The sequence below is a fragment of the Diabrotica virgifera genome, chromosome 6 (assembly GCF_917563875.1).
Source record: "Diabrotica virgifera virgifera chromosome 6, PGI_DIABVI_V3a".
In the NCBI taxonomy this organism is placed as follows: Eukaryota; Metazoa; Arthropoda; class Insecta; order Coleoptera; family Chrysomelidae; genus Diabrotica; species Diabrotica virgifera.
In genome coordinates this window covers 47,974,617-47,983,164 of record NC_065448.1, presented here as the reverse complement: position 1 = coordinate 47,983,164, position 8,548 = coordinate 47,974,617, and positions in this window count along the sequence as shown.

The window sequence follows — 8,548 nt, the reverse complement described above, 5'->3', positions numbered from 1 at the left end:
TTACATGACAGCATTAGCAATACGTTTTTGTGAAAATGTAAAACAAAAACATCAATATTCAGTAATTATTTTTAACATGAGTTTGTATGTCGACTACATTCAATGCACATTTCTAGTATTTTTCTATTGTTCTTTCCTAGCGATAACAACTGAGAAAATACAGATTTTACAAATGTTGTTAGACCATTTTTTTCATTTATTCATCACTTAAGATTTTAGATCTGCTCTTCCTGAATTTAATCAACAAAACTCGTAAAATAAATAATAATTGAACGCTTATTTTTTTATGTCATGCAAAATTTTACAATGTGAAGGTCAAATAAGCATGTTTGTTAGTGAACACAACTACCTATTTATGCAAGTGAAATTACTTATTCCTTTTAAAAACATTGTTAACAAACGAATTTTATTAGGTACCTACATAAAAAATTAAATATTAGATATGCAATGGACGCAATGGTAGACCTATTTGCAGATCTTATTATTGCAGATGCTACTTAGATTGTAGCTCCAAAATTGACTACATATCTATAGTAGGGGGGGGGGGGGGGTGGAAGTATGCTAAATTTGTACTTACTCGAGCGTTATGGGGACCTATTGGGTTGTGAAGAGTAGGTCCTAAAACCAAAAAAAAGTTAAGTTAAGTTTTCCAGAAAGTGGGGGACTTTCCATTTTTTAATTTAATTTTCCATTTCCAACAATCGTTTTTTTCGATTATACCGCCATCTATCCATGATTCGAAAAAATGTCTCGAACAAAAGTTGCTTATTTTTAAGTAAGGAATCCAAATCTGCAATAAAAATTGGGGGCAACTATTTAAGATTTTAAAGTAACCCCTACCCCACCTCCGTCGGGGGTCTTGTTTGGTGTCATTCGATAGATTTTTCAAAAATATTGAACACCTGTATTTTTCAGTTTTCCGATCTGATGTTCATTTCGCGAAATATCACGGGGTTCGTATTTAAAATTTTAAAATAAAAATGTATACCATTTTTATTCAGTTGCAATGCGAAGGCAAAACAATCTTAATTTTCAATATTAGAATACGGAGCGCAGTCCAGTCCCCTGAATCGCGATTTTCGGCTCTTATTGGAGCCTCATCGGAGAGAACGTAGGCACTGTTCTCCATACCCTAATTGACCAGCACCGAGAGCTTTTCCCACCCATTGCAACTGAAGTGAAGGTACTAGGTGACTAGCGTCATCTGGCAGTTGAAAGATGAAGTTTGTTTTCAATCCTAATAGTAAAATTAATAATATTTAAAATATTAAAAACATTACTAAAAGATTTTTAAATTGAAAACTTATTGGTACACTTTCCTGGTGACAACCTCCAAGGCTTCTACAATTTGCAAGCACATGGATGCTGCAGTGAAGACAAAGGGAAGGAATTCTACACTATGCAATTCACATCCCCCGTCTGCAGCTTGGTAACGTTCCAACGGAAAATGCACCTGGTTAATCTACGGAGTAATACGACTATAAAATAAAAATGTATACCATTTTTATTCAGTTGCAATGCGAAGGCAAAACAATCTTACTTTTCAATTAGAATACGGAGCGCATTCCAGTCCCCTGAATCGCGATTTTCGGCTCTTATTGGAGCCTCATCGGAGAGAACGTAGGCACTGTTCTCCATACCCCAATTGACCAGCACCGAGAGCTTTTTACACCCATTGCAACTGAAGTGAAGGTACTAGGTGACTAGCGTCATCTGGCAGTTGAAAGATGAAGTTTGTTTTCAATCCTAATAGTAAAATTACTAATATTTAAAATATTAAAAACATTACTAAAAGATTTTTAAATTGAAAACTTATTGGTACACTTTTCTAGTGACAACCTCCAAGGCTTCTACAATTTGCAAGCACGTGGATGTCGTATTACTCCGTAGAGTAACCAGGTGCATTTTCCGTTGGAACTTTACCAAGCTGCAGACGGGGGATGTGAATTGCATAGTATAGAATTCCTTCCCTTTGTCTTCACTGCAGCATCCATGTGCTTGTAAATTGTAGAAGCCTTGGAGGTTGTCACCAGGAAAGTGTACCAATAAGTTTTCAATTTAAAAATATTTTAGTAATGTTTTTAATATTTTAAATATTATTAACTTTACTATTAGGATTGAAAACAAACTTCATCTTTCATCTTTAAAATTTTAAATTTACCAACCACCCCTCGCCGTGGGAGGTCGTGTTTGGTAGCATTCGATAGATTTTTGAAAAATATTGAACACGTATTTTTTAGTTTTTCGATCTGACGTTCATTTCGCGAAATATCCGCTTTTTTTGTGAAACTTTGTGACTCGCCCATTTCCTTACGCCTCGCTGAAATCGTCAGATTTTTGAAATATAGGTACACTGTCTTGCATATACCTTATTTACCTTATCTTAATCTGACGATTTCAAGTTTTTCTAAATACAGATTTTTTTCGGATCCGCCTTAACGAACTCCCCTGTATTAAGAGCCAATATATGGTAGAGGTACATTTACAGGGTACAAGGTTTCTCCCCATATGATAATCTGACGCGCTCGAGTAACTGCAAATTTCCCCGTTTGGGCTCCCCTACCACTACTTCTTCTTTATGTGCCATGTCTTTCAGAATGTTGATTACCATCATATCTATCTTAATTTTATTCCCTGTTACGCTAACTAGCATGTTTGTATTAATACCATAGCAAGTTCTTCAACCATGAAGGTCTTTCTTTCTTCTTGGACTGCGTTTGCCTGTTATTTTTCCTTGCATAATATTTTGTAGCAATCTACATTTGGGAGCTCTCATTACATGTCCGGCTTTCCCTTCCTGATGCTTTTTATAATCTCAGTAGATCTGCTGACTGGTTCTAGTATTGTGGAGTTTCTAATAAACATTTAAAAATTTTCTATAGCATACAATTCCATATTCTACAAATGCTACAAATTGTTAAGTACAGTACCGTGTAGGTACTGTTGATCCCAGTAGTTCCATTTCTGCTCACATCTGAATAGAATATCTACGTTGAATATTTACGTTATTTGCTGGAAATTGATAAGCGATTAAGCACTGGACTAATAGAAAAAAAGCTAAGAAAAGAATTGAAAGAACAACAAGCTTTTGCACAAAAAACCGAAGCATCACATATTACCTACGTGTTGAGAATCTGACCACAAAGTCATCATAAAAAGGGACAGCCTCAACCAGTATTGTTTATATTGACTATATATCAAAATAAAACATGCAAAAAGAAAGGCAATATGGCCTTGGAATCAGTGGCGGTTTCTCCATAAGTGCACATGTGCACGTGAACCCCCAAAATTATTTTCACATCAACATTCATATATGTAATATTTATCATTATATAAATAACATTTTAATCTAACTATACAGTAATTTAAATTCGAAATAACAGATTCAAGGAGTTTATAAGTATCTAATAGGTAACATTTAATTATTTTTATTCTATTTCAAAAGAGAAACTTCACGGATGCGAGGCCTTAGACAGAACCCCGCGTTCACCGCTCTCAAGGTGGTTCCTATACCAATGACTTTTCATACCGCAAAATACAACTCACCACCCGCCCCGCTACCCGCTATAGCCCACAAGTTTAGATGGCCATAGGATCACAAGTCGGATGTGATCTTATGGCATGATCTTAAGGTGTTTTCAACGTGCACGGCACACGTATGTTTAAATTTTGCTTTCGTGAAGTTCGAATTTCGGAACTATAAGGATTTGTGGATGTAAATGTTAGCGTGGAATATTTAAAATCAATTAAATTTTCTAAATTTTCTTCATTATATTTAGAAGAAAAATTAAAAATGCCGAAACCAAATTTAGACCAGTAAGGATCTGCGAAAAAACGTATATTTTTGGATGTGAGAGGTGGCATTCGGATTTTTGCAGATAAAGTTAGGTGACACCTTCAGTAATAATAATTGACTTATGCTCCTTCTCAAATATGCCCGGAACATTAATAAAAAAATTAAAATATTTAAAAATTTCGAAAAACATCGATTTTTTTCTGCTTCTTTGCTTATAACTTTAAAACGATTCGTTTTGGAACAAAGTCGTAGAAAAATAAAATAAAGATAATTGAATTTTGTATGACATACGACTGGTAAAAAATGTCTTAAGGTATTACCTTTTCTGCAATATAGCAATAAATACAAAATAAGGGGGCAAAATAAGTCTGTTGTTATTCAATATTTTTTAACCACTTTGGTGGCACTTAAAGCCTTGTTAATTCGCTTAGGAAATTCTTTGTAACATCCTTAAATCGTGTACCAAATTTCATTAAAATCGATCTAATAAATTTTGCTTAATAAATTTGCAATCTAAATGTTTTTAAAAAAGTTCAAATTTTTTAAAATCTTTCTGAACAAAAAGTAGACCATTTAGAAGTCTGCTACTTTTTTTACATATAAAGAGGTGCTCTACCTATCTAATACACTTTATAGAATTAAAATCGGATTATTTAAGGGGCCTCAGCAATGTTTTAAATTTAGAAACAATTTTTTAGCTTATAAACAAATAGCTTTGTTTAAAAATAAAAAAATTAATTTTTAGCAATGCAAATAATTCAAACCGGTTTAATTTAACTTAAACTTTCAAATGCTGTCAGCAGAATTGCTATTTTTATTTTTTAATCAAACGTTATTCGCGTTCAAAAATTGCAATTTCTCGATTTTTTGAAAGTTCCACCGCATTTATCTCGAAAACTATGCATCCTACGAAAAAACTTGTAAGAACATTGTTTGCTTAGAATTACCCAAGAAATACAAAAAAATGTTTTATTTTGCGAAAAATCGATGTTATGTAATTCCCCAAGTTCTTTGTTTATAACAATCTTATCGACATCCGGATCAACTGTTACCCAAAAAATTCGTGTTCTACGGGTCAAAATACATAAAAAAACTTGGGTAAGTCCATCTAAATAAAGGAGCCCGTAGCACCCCCTCCTGGCCACATAAGCATAAGCCAAAAAATTGTTAATAACTTTAAAACATTGCTGAGGCTGCTTAAATAATCCGATTTCAATTTTTTAAAGTGCATTAGATAGGTGGAGTACTTCTTTATATGTGAAAAAATTGACAAATCTTTTTATGTTCTAGTTTTTCTTGTGCAAGATTTCAAAAAAAGTTTAGATTGCAAAATTATTATGCAAAATCTAGTAAGTCAATTTTAATGAAATTTGGTGTAAGGTTTTAGCACATTACAAAAATTTTCTAAGCGAATTAGGAAGTTCCAAGTGTAACCTAAGTGATCGAAAATCATTGAATAAAGACAGGCTTGTTTTGCCCCCTTATTTTATATTAGTTGCTATTTTGAAGTAAGGGTGATAAATTAAGACATTTTTAACCAATCGCATCTGATAGAAAATTTAATTATCTTTGTATTATTCTTATACGACTTTGTTTTAAAATGAATAATTTTTAAGTTATAAGCAAAAAAAAGTAGAAAAAAAAACGAAATTTTTAAATATTTTATTTTTTTTTTATTAATGTTCCGGGCATATTTGAGAAGGAGCATAAATCAATTATTATTAACGAAGTTATCACCTAACTTTATCCGCAAAAATCTGAATGCCACCTCTCACATCCACCTAAAAACAGATCCTTACTGGTCTAATTTGTTAATTAAGAATGTACCAAAGTGCAAACGTCGGGATTATAAATGATTATTTAAAATGGAGATTTGTGTAAAAACTTACAAATTGTGTAGCTGTGAAGCACATATTTGGAGAAGAGGAAGCATAATGAATAAAATAGAAGATACGATTTTAACTATCCGGCTCAGTCCACTTAACTAAATTTTTGATTGAAAATAATTTACAAGACGATTTTTCTGAAATAATTTGAATTCTCCAATTATGTACTTGTTACGATGCCAGTGACAACTGCAGAAACAGAACGATGTCTCTCTGCATTGAAACGTATCAAAACTTTCCTTAGAATAGATATGGGCCAGAATCGATTAACTGCACTCGCAATGTTTTCAATTTAAAAAAATGATTCAAGAAATTCCATATTTTACTGAGTTTGTTTGTGAATAATTTTTCTAAAAAATAAGAGGCCACTGACTTTCGTTACAACTTCCTTGTAACATTTAAACACTAAATTATAATTTTAAGTCAATAAAATACATTATTTATTGTAATTTTTAATAAGGTCCTCTGATTTTTATAATTTGAAGACACTCAAAAAATTTTACCTACGGAAATGGGGTCTCAAGGTCTTTTTATATGTTAACATTATGTGTGCACCCCCAATATTTTACACCAGGCGCCGCCACTGCTTGGAATACCTTTATGGAAGGTTGTCACTTTCGTTTATACACTATACGTTATTCGTTGTATGCTGTAATTTTTCTCAGTACTCTATTAGTTCTGCCGTTTCTAGTAGGTAATCTTTGTGTCAGTCTATTTGCTTTTTGTACTTGATCTCTTACTTCTTTGTCCAGGTCTTCGTAGCTGGACAATGTAATTTCAAGGTATTTTATTTCCATTACTTGTTCAGTACTGATGCCATAAATTTCTATTTTACATCTGATTGGTTCTTTACTGATTACTATTGTTTTAATTTTCTGAGAATCAATATTGCGTCGTCTACATAAGTATTTTTACTTTTGTGTTTCCCATTCTGTATTCTGTTCCTTTGTTGACGCTTTTGATGATTTCATCCATGATTAAATTGAAGAACATATAGCCCAATGAATCTCCCTATCTTATGCTACCTATGTCTATCTCTACAGGTTCTGTAAGTTGTCCATCTATTCTGACTTCCATTTCCATTTTGCTGTTTTGATAGATATTTTCAATAGTTTTATGATATCTAGGGGAACTTCTCTATTGTACATAAGATGGTTGAGTCTTACTCTGTCAAATGTTTTCTTCAAGTCAATCAGACAAAGAAATGCTGGTCTATTATACTCTATAGTCAGAAGTCGTCAGCAAACAGTTGGCCAGTGCCAGTGAACATAATACAGTCATCGGTGCTATCCCCTCTACTCGCGCTGGTCGACTATTCGCTGATAGTTTCTGACTGGTTTGACCGCTAGTTGGAACAAACCATATCACTTTTCCAATATTCGTAACTAAAGCATAGTGATTTCTCAGTAATTTGGTTTAAGACGAATATTGCATCTGTACACGATATTCCAGTACGAAAACCCTGTTGTTGGTTGATACCTCTGTAGTTTTCTGGCTGCTTTTTATTTCCTTTTTTGAATAGTAGAATCAGTTCGCTTGTTCTCCGTTCTACCGGTATTTTATTGTGTTTATAATTTTGTTAATTAATGTTGTTAATTTTTGTGTCATTGCTGCTCTACAATATTTCAGTAATTCGTTTGGTATTCCTGGTCTTTACCTGTAGCTTTTAGCAAGATATTTACTAAATACAGTGGAACCTCGATAAGTCGGATTAATCGGGACCGCCGCCGATCCGGGTTATCAAAAATCCGGGTTACCCGGAGAATATGGTAAAATTTATAAAATAGTATTGTTTATTTTTTGGTAAAAATTCAGTCAAAGTGAAAAAATGTTTGTTTTGTCTGATGAAAATCAGTCCGGGTTATCTGAGGCCGACTTATCGGGGTTCCACTGTACAATACATATAATAAAGAAATGAGGCAGAAATAAAAAAATTAGGTATGGTATATTATTTTATTTTAACCGCAAAACAGTAAATTCTTCTGTTCAATTCTCGAAGCTAGGATAAATAATCCCCGGACAAATAATCCCGAACAAAATTCCCCACCAATTATTCCTGGACAAAAAATGTCCAGACAACTAATCCCCAGACAAATAATCCCCGGACAAAAAATCCCACAAAAATCCCCGGACAAATAATCCCCGGACAAAAAATCCCCAAAAAATCCCGGACAAATAATCCCCACTCACACTATTTTGTCACGTAAAATTTGGAACTTTCGACATGGAATTGGAATTCAAAATTTGATAATCGAAATTACAATTCTTGCTTAATATTAACCGCTAATCATTATAGACCTGGATCCCGCGTACCAAAAAAAGTTGATTTATAGCAAGCTGAAAATGTGTTAGCACCTTAACGGTGTCCACTCGGACAAACTTTGATGTGCGAGAACACTGGAACAGGGGAAGTTTTAATTGTGGAACAGTTTAAACATTTGGAACATCAGATTACGAAGACGTCCCATGTATTTTGTCGGACAGAACATCCAATTGATTTGTTACCCTTTCATTAAACTCTCATGCAAAAATCAGACTGCTGTTACTAACCAACATGATTCCTGTCATTTGACATGTTCTTCGTGTTTCACTAATTAAAATGCCCAATTGGTGATAAACACCAGTCTGATTTTTGCATGAGAGTTTAATGAAATGATAACAAATCAATTGGAAGTTCTGTCCGACAAAATACATGGAACGTTTTCGTAGTCTGACGTTCCAAATTTTTAACCTGTTCCACAATTTAAACTTCCTCTGTTCCAGTGTTCCCATACATCAAAGTTTGTCCGACAAAACACCGTTAAGCTATAAACAAATTTTCAGCTTGCTATTAATCAACTTTTGTTTGGTACGCGGGATCCAGGTC